Source organism: Mustela lutreola, chromosome 1 (genome assembly GCF_030435805.1).
Source record: "Mustela lutreola isolate mMusLut2 chromosome 1, mMusLut2.pri, whole genome shotgun sequence".
NCBI classification, from domain to species: domain Eukaryota; kingdom Metazoa; phylum Chordata; class Mammalia; order Carnivora; family Mustelidae; genus Mustela; species Mustela lutreola.
In genome coordinates, this window is record NC_081290.1 from 187,880,540 (window position 1) to 187,893,281 (window position 12,742).

The 12,742-nt window shown below is 42.1% G+C and overlaps 1 pseudogene; it reads left to right on the plus strand.

Annotated features, from left to right (window-relative positions):
* The first annotated feature begins 6,220 nt into the window (after nt 1-6,220).
* Nucleotides 6,221-6,581, plus strand: LOC131829107 (small ribosomal subunit protein eS26-like; annotated as a pseudogene).
* The last annotated feature ends 6,161 nt before the right edge of the window (nt 6,582-12,742 follow it).

Below are 12,742 nucleotides of genomic sequence, written 5' to 3' on the forward strand. Positions count from 1 at the left end.
TCCTAGAATCCTGCACCTCCTGGGTTCATCCCTGGTGTCATGAGGAGTGAAAAACATGCTTCAAGAATGTCAGGTGCAATCTTTAACTGAGAAAATAGTCTTGGCTCCTGAAGATCAGTGCCCTTCCTTGTCTCCTCTCCTGTCCCAGGGAGTTTCTGGCCCTTCTCAGAGCCAGACCCCCAAGTCTTATCATGGCCCGGTGAATGTTTGTGGGAACACAGGATAGAGAACTTACTCCAGTTTTGAGTTCACCTTCCACCAGCTATGAGAAAGTGACATAATCCTTTTGAAGTTCTATTTCTTTATATGCAGAATAAGGACAATATAATAATTCTACCTCACTGTGAAGATTAACACAATTCATGGCAAAAGTGCTCTGCAAACTGCAAGATACTATTCAAGAACATTATTAGATTGTCCTAAAAGCTCGGAGATGTTCTTCTGAGGCAGGTATCTTATCAATGGGATCTGTTGATGAGTTCTCTGGGGTCCATAAATGCTCTGAAAATTTAGAACCAAATTATCTGGGTATGTATATGCATTTTGAGGAGGAAGACAACTCATGGCTTTTAACAGATTCTGCAAGAAGGCTGTGACCTAGAAAGATCAAGAATTGAGAACCCCTGATATAAAGATACTGAGTCTTAGCTCCTCATCCCTGTGCAGATGGGCCCAGTGTCTTTTATGTATCACAAGAGAGACCTTACTAAAGCAGGAGTCCCTGGAGGATGAAGCATCAACACCATTGAGGAACATTGTAAAATCTTGGTGGTCAGCCACATGACGTGCCTTGGTGTTGACTTGCCCTGAAGAGGTGGAATGGTATAAATGGCTTCTTGACAGTTTTTCCAATCTTCTGTGTTTCCCAATACCAGAGAGCTCTGATCAGCTCTGTGTGAGTGAAAACATCTGGAGCACAAGGGTAGTGCTTGCTCTTCCCATATTGTCTATGGTGCTCCATGGAGTTGGGTTGGAGTTGGCTCTGAGGAGCCATCTTGCCACCTCTCCCTACCTTTCTTCTAATCTCAATATTCATAGCTGGAGGATCCAAGATCCTATGGTAGCCTCTTGCTCACCTATGCCATTTCTGAAACTCCAGTTCCTTCCTTCTCCTCTGGGTATGCTGGGAGATTGGTGACCTGTGGGGTGGCTACTTTGTCTTCAGAAGCTGGCTTACTGGAGGAGCTCACCCAGCCAGAGCCTATCTCTGTGTACCTTGCATAGTTTCTATAACATAAAAGAAGCCAGGGGGAGGGTGGGGAGGACCTCAGTTGCATTTTATTTTGTATTATCTCATATCTGGAACCTAGACCCAGGTACAACATAGTACCTTGTTCTAACTTCTTCTAACCCAGGCCTGTCTGACATCTCCCTGGGGTTTCTGGAATCCTCCAGGGGAAAAAACCAAAAAAACTAATATGGTCCCCAGCTCAATGAATGTATGGTTAATCAATTAGTGGGTTTTTTGTTTCTACTGTTCATGCCATTTTGTTCCCCACTGATGCCACATGAAAATCCTGGAGGGCCCTGACCAATATCATTTCCAGCCCTTCCACGATGGGAATGTTAGAAAATGACCCCTCAATGGGAGGAAATAAAGAGGTGACCTTGACCTTGACCTTGCCTCTGAGAATCCCCACAGCTCTCCTTTCCTGAAAGGGTCCTGGGGTGGGCCCCTCATCAACTCCCCTCATCGGGAGACCAGGAGCGTCTCCTAGCGTCTTAACCAAGTCCTACTGCTGGTGCTCTGAAATAGGGAGAATGACTCTACATCTAGATTCAGTCCCTCCCGCTCCAACTTTCTGCAATTCCCAGGGCCCCCTTAACTACTCTGGGTCTCTCTTCTTCCTCTGTGTTGTATTTATCTTTTTCTTGGAAACTGCCAAGCATTTGGGGGAGGCAGTGTGGGCAGAAATGACCACAGAGCTAGAGGGAATGTTTAAGGAATCCAACAACCATTCAACACAGATTTATTGAGCATCTGTCATGTTCTGAGAGCTATGCAAGGCACACAAAGATGGGCTCTGGCTGGGTGAGCCCCTCCAGTAAGCCTCCTTCCAAGGACAGAGTAGCCACCCTGCATGTCAGTTTCAATGATCGCCTATCTTCGGGCAATTTATTCCAGTCTGTCTAATGGGTAGCATGGCGATTTGGGTAGAGGACCTACCCACTTACTGAACAGCAAACGCATTAAAGGTGAGAAGGGTCCAGACAAGTGTTCTACATTTGCTTGTTGAATTAAATTGAACTAAAACAGAATTCATGCCCTGTTCTTTATTATCTCTTGGGTGGTGGAGAGCAAAGGTAAAATGGAATAGAAAGTGAACATGTACAACACTGCTGGAGAATCCTCTATTAAATGCAAACACATACGCGCTCCTCATATATACGCATGCACATATGTACATAAGCATGCTTGTGCGTGTGCACACGTGCTCGCGTGCACACACACTCACAGAGGAGACTCTTGGCTCCCTGCCGCTTGCTTGAAAACCCAGGCTTCAAGAGACAATTAAATATTGATATCTTTACATCTCAGTATTTTCTTTTCAAATCCAAACAGCCCCAACAGGAGCCATCCCAGGCTCTTATTTAACTCCTTAAAAACGTCCACAAGGGGTTTTATTTAAAAGTGAAGTTGTTAAGAGCAAAGATAATGCAACAGGCTGTGGGTGAGAATGGGCTGACTCCCCTGAAATGAGCCTGCAGGAAGCCCCAGTACACTTGTTTTGACTCAACCAGGGATCCAGCTCTCCTGGAGCTGGGACCCAGCGTTTCGGACCACACCCGCCTTATGGTCTGAGAAGGACAAAGGGATGCTCTCTTGCCAGCTCTCCCCAACAGGCCCTTGAATGCCCTGCAATCAGAGGCTTGGCAGAGTTATGCAAATTGCCTTTGCATAATGATGTCCTCACTGAATCGATTAACCCAGCGGGAGTACCGGACAGTAACAAGCAGGTGCTGGCTGCCAGGTCCTTAGCTCTCTGCCCCAGCACGGAGCGGTGACATTGCTTCTAGACCAGGCTCCTGATGGTCTTCTCAAAGTGCCACCTTCCCCACTTGCCACCAGGTCTCTATCATGTGCACTCTACTGCCTCTTCTCTAGCAATCTGTCTCTAGCAGGCTATCTTGTGGGTCTCCAAGGTCAGGGTTGCGAGGGAAAGGAACAAAGTCCTTCCCCGGAGCTGTCTGATGCATGTATATTGTCTGCCTGGATAGGAGAGGGAGCTTTCGGATGGGCTGAATCGTACCCCTGGAGTCACTGGCATATGTGTTCCTGTCTGATTCCCCATCTGTGGGCAGGACTTACATCCTTGAATTCTCCACAAAACCCAGTCTAGGGCCTTCAACAGACAAAGTGTTCACCAAATGAATATTTCTTGGATAGAATGGCATTCCAGAATTATAGGGGTGGGAAAGCATCTCTAAAATGATTCAAGCAGTCAACGGCATATTCTGATTACGATGCATGTGCCAGGCACTGTGTAAACACTGGCATAGGGATTCTAGCCTAGCTTCCAGGAGTTCCTGGAAATTAGAGGCAAATTATGTTCACATGATTTTCTACAGGGAGAGGGCCCATGGTTTTCACCAGCATCTTCACGAGGTCATGATCCCTTCCTTAAAAAATTGTTAACGACTGCTAGTCTATAGGAAGGACAGACACAAAAACTAATCATCACAGCAGTGTGATAAGCCCTGGAACCAAGAGGAGCACAGGATAGTTTGAGGTCATAGAAGAAGGGCCAGCATGCAGAGGACAGAGCCCTGAAGCCAGGATCAAACCTTTCTAAGGTAGATCTTATTAGTCCCATTTCGCTAATGAGGAAAAGGAGGCTCAGAGAGGTTAGGCCACTTGACCAAGGTCACACATCGGTAGAGCTACAGTTGAAAGCTAAGTCTCTCTGATCCCAAGCTCAATGCTGTCTTGCCCCCTCACCTCCCGGCAGCTGCCTTGGCGTTTGAGAGCCCAGCCACTTCATGTTCCCCCAGGCACTGGGGGACAGAGGAGTGGAACCCCTACAATGGCTATCCAAATTTTGAACAAACATGGAGCGGGCTTGGCTGCTAGACCTCCGGGTCCCCTGGCGTGCACATCTTTGCATGCTTCAGCGGACTTTGTGGAGTCTATTTACCACATCTAAGACCAATTTCCTTCCCTTCAGTTGCTTTGAAGATAATTGAAGGTACTTGCATTGTCTGCCTGGGAATGTAAAAAGCTAGCTAATGCTGCAATCGATGCTCCCTGCTTAATGCTGCGCTCCTCCCGCCTGCCCGGAGCAGCCGCTAACGCAGCCTTCAATGACGGCTTCTGCAGATCTTCCCGGCCGGCTACTTTGTTAATCAGAAAGGGGCTGGGGGCTGCGGGGGCCCTCAGGATAATGGCAGGCAGATTGAGTTGTTAAGCCTGAATGAAATATTTAGTAGCACCATTTGCAGGACTTGGCTGGTCCGAACAGTACTCTCAGCCCTGCGTGGGGATGGGGGTGGGGGAGGGTGCCCAACTTGAGCTCCCCAAGCTAGGGGCACTGATTAGCCTGTTCCAGCCTGCAACGAGGAAGGGGTTGCAGCCCCAGCTCAGGCTAAGAAAATGCGGCAGAAAGGAGGGAGGAGAAGCCCAGCCAGGACATGACCTCCTGGCTGGCAGCGTTCCCAGGGGAGACCGGGACTGTCTCCGGAGGGCAGGATGCCAAGCTCTGCAAAACCTGTACCTGCAGCCCCTAGGAGAGCATGAAGCAGGCGTGCCCACGGCCACGGAAAGTGCTCCTTCCCTACATCCGTCCACACCTCCCCTAGGTCCTGATGCCATAGGCCGGGGCCTGGCTTGGCATGGGAAGTTGAACCAAAACGTACAGGTCTAGGTAAAGGTTGAGGTTATAAGAGGGGAAAATAGAAATTATGGCATTCTCCCTGATCCCTCTCCTGAACTGCTCTGGGAACAGTGTTTTAGTCCTATGTACTTCGTGTCACACCATCCTGATTTCCTCATTTCGGAAATCATGGCATTTCAGCATTTTCTGGGACTTTGTAGATCATGTGTTCATTCAACATTTATTGAGTTCCTCACCTACTGTGATCAGACGCAACACAGAGTAGGCCATCTAGCCCATCCCACATCCAGTATTTTAATTTGTTTACAGAACCCCGTCCCAGATTGGCCATTCGTGGTTGGGGAAGGTGTTAGTCCCTAGTGATCCTCATTCTAAACAATATTTGTTAGAAATCATTCCTTTTAATCAAGCCAAAATCTGTATCTTCTCAGATTCTATTTGTACCCTTGGCCCTCGGTCCCCTGATCCACTCCCCATTCCAGCCCCCAGTCATTGCCAAGGCCACAGCAGAGTCCTTCAGATATCTGAAAACAGCCTCCAGGTTCCTTCCAACCCCGCAACATGACCAACATCTAATTACTACTCTGAGGAACAAGATGGACTGTGGCAACGCTGAGTCTTTCGGATGTCATCTAACTTAATCCTTTTGTGACTCTTCTCCCTCACATGTGTTTGATTCCTTTTCTACTTAATCTCCAGTCTAGCACAAAGTAGCGGCCACAAAAGTCCTTCATAAAAGCAGGTGACAAGATTTCTGTCCTTACCTGTGTCAGACTGGCTTGTATCAGACAAATTTCTCCTATTAAAAACTTTTATAAACAAAAACAAAAACAAAAACAAAGAAGACTCTTTAAAAATCATCAGAGAGCTACCAAGGCAGCCAGGACTTCTGTGCCAAAATCCCAAAAAGAAGGGAAATGAATTGCGAAGCACCCTATATTCATGACTACCTTTCCCTTGAGGCATTCACTGATTCATATGCAGTAGCTTGGAGGCTGAGAAGACAAGCAGAGACTAAGAAGACAAGCATAAAGTAGTAGCTAAGACACCGTGAAGCTAACAGAGCTTTTGACAGTCTCATGAGGCTGAAGAGACATAAATTGGAGTTCAGAGCCACCAAGGCATCCAGGATATAAAGGTTGAGATCCTAGAAAGAAGGGAAGATCAAAGAAGTGAGACTAGCATTTAGTGCCAATTTCCCATAAGGCATTTGTGATCTATAAGCAACAGCCCAGGAGCTGAAAAGCCTAACCAAAAGGTGGTTATGAGACTGGGAAATTAAAAAGAGCTTTGAGCTCTCAGGTCCTCACTTCCAAGATGCCAGAGGGGGACTGAGGCTGAGTGTGTCACAGCCCCTTCCTAACAGGATCTTCATCCTGACGTGGACCATGAAGAGAAATAATAACGGTGGTGCTCACAAGCCACGGCCATATGCAGCCCATAAGCTGCATGCACTAAGAGTACCCTATGTGTGCCCAAGGACAAGGCCATTATGAGGTTCATCACTCAAAAACAGTACAGACTACAGCTGTCAGGGACATTTCCAAGCAATACTCTTTGACACCTACATGCTTCCCAAATTGTATGTGAAACTGCATGACTATGTGAAACTACATTACTGTGTGTGAATTGTGCCATCCACAGCAACGTAGTCAGGAATCATTCTCAGGAAGCCTGGAAGACCTGAACACTCCCATCCAATTTAGACCTAAGGGCACTGCCCCATGGCCTCTGCCAAAACCCATGTAAGAAAGCTGGTCCTTTAAGGACTGAAGAAAATCTGTGCTTTGGCAGGGCTGGGGGTGGGGGGTGGGGGTGGGCAGGGGGAGGCAGAGGATAAATAGAAATTATACTTTTAAAAAATAGGTGTGTTAGTACTATAGTCTTACAGTGCTAAGGAGATAAAAATGAAAGATCACCAAGGAGAGAAGCCCTGGTAAACATTCCAGGATTTCATCTGGGATCCATGAAGGGCTAACCCCAAAGAGCAAAAGTGAGTAGGGAATATACCAACCTTCACTGAGATTGGAACCCAGCTTCAAATACAGATGATCTTTCCCTATTCTAATTGACTAAGCAAATCTTAGTTGGAAGAAGATATCATCTAGGGATTACAGTTTCCATAACAGTGTCCAGCATTCAATTAAAAAAAAGAATGAGTAGGCATTCTAGGACACAGAATGAAATGAATAAGAACCAAAAGAGCAGATCATAGGGACAGATTCACATCTGAACCTAATATTGTTTTCAGACACAGACTTTAAAGTATCCATGATGAGTGTCTTTAAGGAAATAGATCAAAAGGAAAATTTTTCAGCAAAAAACAAAAACAAAAAACTCTGAAATCTTTAAAAAGAACCAAAATAAAATTCAAGATCTAAAAATAGGAAGAAGAGGTTGGAACTAAAGGCGGGAACTCAAGGTGGGAACTAAAAATGAAAGAATAGGTTGGAATGATAGATTAGAAGACAATAACCAGATCGATGATGAGAGGATATTTTTAAAAGCTGAGAATGTAGAAAAGAGTAGGAGACATATGGGACGTGGTGAAAAGATCTAACATATGTGGAACTGGAGTCCAAGAAAAAATGCAGCATTAACAATACTTGAAGAATAGTCGCTGTGAATTTTCTAAAACTGAAGAAAGACATTAAGCCACAGATTTCCAGAGAACCTCAAGCAGAATGAATGTGTATCTAAGCGTATCATAGCAAAACTGTTGAAAACCCAAAACCAAGAGAAGCATTTAAAGCAGCCAGGAAACACACACACACACACACACACACACACACACACAATTGTTACTCAAATGAGTAACAATAAAACATCGATAATTTCTTAACAGAAAGGATAAAAGTAGTAAGAATAATGATTTTTCCATTTATTGTAGTAAATCAAAGATGCATGTTGTATTATCAGGAGCAACCACTAAAAGACTTATAGGAGAACACGACAAACACAATAACAGAAATAATAAAACAAACTTAATTAACTCAGAAGGAGAAAATAAAGGAGGACGAAAGGAGAATCACAAATAAGAAAAGATACAAATAGAAAAGATGATGTGTTTAAGCCCAAACATATCAGTCATTACATAAGGGTAGATATAATAAATGCTACGGAAAACAAAAACTGTCAGACAAGTTTTTAATTGGTCAGGTAAGTTTTTAATACCTAGTATTTATTTATATTATTCTGAAAACAAATATAAGGTTTCTGGATTGGGGCAGACTATTATTACTTAAAGCAATAACTGCATTAGTCCCCCATGCCCAATTCTTCCCCTTAAGGGTGGTGTAATGAGAGCCAAAATTGTGAATCTGAGTGTTGATATAGGAATGGTCATACAGCTGCCTTCCTCCGCTCCTGAGAGAAGGAGAAGAACTTTATCTTTCTAATGCACACAAATGTTCTCAGGGAAGAGAAATGGCAAAGTCTCTACTCTAGAATGCAAGTATTTGACTCTGGGGTAAATAACTTTATTTACCCTTTGAAGGGAGCAGATGACTCCATTATTAAGGATAAAAGCAGCTCCAGGCTTATCACCCTTAGAATATGAAGAGCAAATGTGTCTGGGGGAAAGAGACATTTCCCATTATTATATCATGTCAATTTTCTTTGCTTAGAAAGATTTAGAAAACTTTAACCATGCAGAATATGAAAATATTTATATTGCTTTTTAACAATCGTGATAAAAGAAAACAACTGTATGTTGTTTATAAGTGATGTGTCTTATATATAATACCAAAGAAGGAGTAAAAGACTAGACAAAGATATACTATGAACACGAATGGAAAGAAAGCTAGTAGGGCTATACTTATACCAAACAAAGTAGACTTAAAGGCAAGAGGAATTACCAGAGATGAAGAAAAGACATTTCCTAGTGACAATAGGATCAATCTACCAGGAAGATATAAAAATTCTAAATTTGTATGCATCTCATAACATGACCTCAAAATGTAAAAAGCAAAATTTGGAGAAAGGAGAAATAAAGAATCTCTTACATTTTTCTCAGTAACTGATAGAATGAGCACAAAGAAATATATAAGAGACGTAGAAGATTTGAACTATGCACTTAATAAGGCTGAACTAATTAAAAGTATATTAAACTAATTAAAAATATATAGAAACAATTCACTCAGTCTCCACTTGGAGTAACAGGTACCAAATATATCTTCCCACCATAAACAGCCAAAAAAGTGAGAGCTCAATCAATTGGATACTCATATGGGGAAATAAAAGTTTGATCCCTATCTCATACCATATACAAAAGTCAGTTCTAGATGTATTGCAAACAAAAAAGTGACAGATAAAACAATAAAGTTTCTAGAACATAGAGGAATATATCAATGGCTTTGAAATATTTCTTAAATAGGGTACAAAATGTACTAATCATAAAGGAAAATATTGATAATGAGAACTGCATTAAAATGTAGAACTTCAGAGGCACCTGAGTGGCTTAGTAGGTTAAGCATCTGCCTTTGACTCAGGTCATGATCTCAAAGTCCTAGGATCAGATGGAGCCCCATGTCAGGGTCCCCAGTCAGTAAAGAGTCTGCTTGTCCCTCTCTCTCTGCCCCTTGTCCCTGCTCGTGCTCACTCTCTCGATCTCAAGTAAATAAATAAAATCTTTTTAAAAAAAATTTTTTTTGAAGATTTTATTTATTTAATTGACAGAGATCACAAGTAGGCAGAGAGGCAGGCAGAGAGAAAGAGGGGGAAGCAGGCTCCCCATGCAGCAGAAAGCCCAATGCGGGGCTTGATCTCAGCACCCTGGGATCATGACCTGAAGCGAAGGCAGAGGCTTTAACCCACTGAGCCAACCACAGGCACCCTTAAAAAAATTTTTTTAACTTCTATTTATCAAATAATACCTTAAAAGATTGAAAAGGCAACTCACATGGTATAAGATATTAGTAATATATGTTTGACCAAAAAAATTAATATCTAGAATATATAAAAGACTCCTATAATCAATAAGAAAAAAACACAGAAAATCAAATAGAAAAATGGGGAAAAGATGAACAACTATTTCACAAAAGAAGATATCTCTGTGTCCAATAAGCAGATGAAAAGTCACTCCATTTCATTAGTCATTATGGAAATGTAAATTAAAACCACAATAAATTACCACTATATTGATAATAACCAAGTATTGTCAAGGATGTGGAGCAAATGGAACACTCACAGACTGACAGTACAAGTGTGATTTGTACAACCACAAGTCTTTTCCTGATATACCTAATAGAAGTGCATACATACATATACCAACAGATATTCCTAATAGCAATACGTTGGGGTTAGGGAGGGAGAGAGTGTACATCAATAGTAAAATGTATAAATAATTTGTGATATTTCACACAGTGGAATACTACAGAGCAAAAAATAATAGATAAACTATTGCCATATACAACAGCATGAATGTAACTTGAAAATATAATGTCAAACATAAGAGGTCACTCACAAAAATCAAAAAAGCCATATGATTCTATTTGTATAAAACTCAAAAGCAGGTAACGCTCCTCTATAGTGACGGAAATCAGAATGGTGGTTATGTCGGGTAGGGTCAGTGACAAAGAGAGCTATGAGAGAGGTGTTGGGATGCAGGCTTCTTGATATGGAAGGTAGTGGATTACATGACGGTGAAAATTTATTGAGCTATTACACACTTATAATTTGTGCATTTCTCTGCATGCATTTTTGGCTTCGACTTTTTTAAATGCTTACCAAGCAAAAAATAAAATGAAACAAGATTGCAAACATCACTTGAAGCACGATTTTACACATATAAACCTATATAAAAAATACACACTAAACATGTATAATTCTATATGCCAAAAAGCTACCAGTAATTATGTCTGGGTATTAGCTTATAAGTAATTTTTATTTTCTTCTTTATACCTTTTTGTATTGTCTGAATATTTTCAGTGAGAATGTATTACTTTCATAAAAACTAAAAATAATAAAGCCTTAAATAAAGTTCTAATTTGCAGATGGTAAAATGGTATTGTGATTATGTTTAAAGAAGAAAAGAGTCCTAATTTCCTACAAATACATAATTGAAGCATTTACATATGAAATAGTATGATGTCTAGCAGGGGGCAGGGAGAAGTGGAGCACATAGATTTTTTTTTTAATGGCTATATGTTGGTAATTGTTGAGGCTGAATTATGGTTCACAGGGGTTCATTATACTCTTCCTTCTACCCATGTTTGAATAATAAAAAGTTGAAAAACAAACAAATATTATTTCATAAACACAGAACTTATGCATGACAGATATAACCTGCAACAAAATCTACGCATAACCTGTGTATAGCCAGAGTGAGGGGGAATCATTAGAGAAGATTTTCTCAACACTTGGATGAAGAGCAGTTGGAGAGTCTACCATGGGGACTGCATTCATGGCACATTGAAGGTCCATCAGGATTCCCACCCTGATCAAGAGTCCAGCTCATAGAACCATGGCTCCAAAGAAAGGAGACCACTCGTGGGACCCTGACCTCTCACCAGCCTAGAGAGGATTCACGCCTGATGCAGCACACGGTGACTCAGAAGATGGAGCGCCAATACTGACTCTTACCCTAAGGCTTCTCTGAAGAGAGAAAAGGAGGTGACTTTTTTCATGAGGAATCAAGACCTACCTGAGAAGTTTCTTGTCCTTTCAGCCTAGAAATAAGGTATTGGGGACAGGAATTAGTGAGAGGTGGGAAAAAGGAAAGAGGAGTCTTAAATTGTGTTCGATGAAAAGGCAGCAGCTGGGGCCCCTGGGTGGCTCAGTGGGTTAAGGCCTCTGCCTTCGGCTTGGGTCATGATCCCAGGGTCCTGGGATCGAGCCCCGCATCAGGCTCTCTGCTCAGCAGGGACCCTGCTTCCTCCTCTATCTCTGCCTGCCTCTCTGCCTACTTGTGATCTCTGTCTGTCAAATGGCTGCTGTGAACTCCAGCCAGAGTTAGAAGCCCCTGAGCACTATGTCTGGGGGTCCTCAGACCCCACAATAGACATTGTCTGGTTGGCTCTTGTCCTGACTTTCATCTGCTCTTCATCTAAGCCCCACCAGCCTTGAGGTGGACATGACCATGCTTCAGTCTATCTTCTTGACCAATCTGGCCTTCACACTCTAGGGTGCTACAGTCTTTCCTGTAACTTTTTTTGGTTAATAGATAAAATTACCACCAGCTGAATTTTCAACAAATGGCAAGTATAGGTCAAAGACCTTATTTTCTTTTGGAGAGGGGTACTAGGCAGGAGGAGTCAATAAAGCAGCTGGGAGACTTTCTAAATGGGGGAAAGACTGCCATGTTTCTTCATAAAAATCAGAAGAATTAGGCTCTTACCTAAAAATTTATATTTCACTTTTGATTTTAATATGAGAGCAACCTAGAAGATTAAAGAAGAACTTGAAGATTTATCAAAGACCACAAACTAAGGCATTCTCTAGAACAATGTTGCCTGATAGAAATATAAAGCAAACCATAAATGTGAACCTTACATATAGTTGAATTTTCTTGCAGCCAACTTTAAAAAGAAAAAAATGAAATATGTGAAATTGATAATGTTTTATTAAATCCAATATTTTAAAAATATCATCTTAACACATAACATCAAAAATATTAATAAGGTTTTTTTACATGTTTTGTACTGCATCTTTGCAATCCAGTTTATATTTTACACTTAGGGCACATCCAATTCAGCCTAGCCATATTTCAAGACCTTAATGGCCACATGTGGCTAGTGCCTCTACCATTGGATAAGCACAGCTCTAGAAGCAAGAAAATAGTACCCCTTGTGACCCCTAAAGACTATCACAGTCAAGGGGCTGGGCTCTCAGTCATAAGCTCCCCCAATGCCCCCAGCGCACCATCCATCCTCAAGCCCTGGAGAAACCATTGTTCTATTCAAGCTCTAGAT